Source organism: Mastomys coucha, unplaced genomic scaffold, assembly GCF_008632895.1.
Source record: "Mastomys coucha isolate ucsf_1 unplaced genomic scaffold, UCSF_Mcou_1 pScaffold15, whole genome shotgun sequence".
NCBI lineage: Eukaryota > Metazoa > Chordata > Mammalia > Rodentia > Muridae > Mastomys > Mastomys coucha.
In genome coordinates this window covers 148723295-148724590 of record NW_022196897.1, presented here as the reverse complement: position 1 = coordinate 148724590, position 1296 = coordinate 148723295, and the positions used below count along the sequence as shown (strand labels likewise).

General features: G+C 52.2%; 1 pseudogene; it reads right to left on the bottom strand.

Moving 5' to 3' along the window:
• Positions 1–808: 808 nt before the first annotated feature.
• Positions 809–933, bottom strand: LOC116092785 (annotated as a pseudogene).
• Between the last annotated feature and the right edge of the window lie 363 nt (positions 934–1296).

Below are 1296 nucleotides of genomic sequence, written 5' to 3'. Positions count from 1 at the left end.
CCAATGGCAGCATAGGCCAGGACCCCACCATGGTCCCATGTGGCATCACTGGCTACTCACATCAGGCAAGTCTTCACTTCCCATGAGTCTCCAGGTCTGCCTCTCTTTATTGTGTCTGCATTCTTCTGTTTCTCTTTCACATCTATTTCTCTACTACTTACTTGTTCCTCTTAGTGGCACCCAGGGTCTCAGTGTCTGGGATCATCTCAGGAGTGATCTCAGGAGGACTATGCCCTGCTTGTGCCATAAGGGGACAGGCAGGGGTCATCCCAGGCATGGTCTGCCCCATAGGCCTGGTGGTCATCTCAGGCTAGCTTCAGTCTGGGTCCCTTGTTGCCAGTATGGTGGACATCAAGTGTTCACACCTTGCCTAGCCTACCTAAGTGGCCCCATGAGACAGTTGTCTCTCTCAGCCCCCAACCCAGCCCAGCCCAGCCCATGGTCACAGGTGTGATTCTTCTTGTCTCTGGCTTACTCCTTATCCTGGGAGCTCATTCAGGCCTACGTGGTGCTAGTCTTGTACTTGTCTTAGGCTAACTCCCTGTTCAGGTGCCCTGGTGCTGGTCTGGTGGTCGTTTAGTGCTTGCTCTTCACCCAGCCTGCATCTGAGTGGCTCTATGCTAGAGTGGTCTGTCTCAGCTTCACTCCTGACTAGGGCTCATGGTTCCAGATAGGGTTCTTCTAGTTTCTGTCTTGCTCCCAGGAAAGCCCTTTAAGGCCTGTGCAGCACCCAACTGTTCCCTGTTCAGGCTTTCTGGAACTGGATTGGTGGTTGTCTCAGGCTCATCCCCCACACCATCCCCCTAGGAATGTTAAGGGACTACTCATTTAGATGTTCATTGATCAGAACACTAAGCGTTGATATAGCCTCTCTGCCACCTACTTATGCACATGTGACACAGCAACCACACCCGTAATGCCCCTAGGGACAGGGCGGTTATGAAGCTCTTGAGTAGTGTGAAGGGATCACTGTCGGTCAGAGTCAAGAGCTTAATCCCCTCACAATGTGCTCATTGCTTCTCTCTGAGTCTGTCTCCCCATCTGTAAGGTCAGGAAGAGGAGGACAGGGGCATAACCGCCAATCTGCAGCCTGAATCAAGACTGCGGATGTCCTGTGGGGAAGATTAGCTCCTCTCTGCTGGCTTAGGCTCTCTGGGAGCCTCCTTCACTTCCTCTCCTCCTCTTGATTTCATGATGGACAGACGTGCCTGGGGCAGGGCAGGAAGAAAGAGGCACATGGGTGCCTCTTGAATTGTCCATTGATGTCAAATTGCGTTTTCGAATACAGAGCATAGA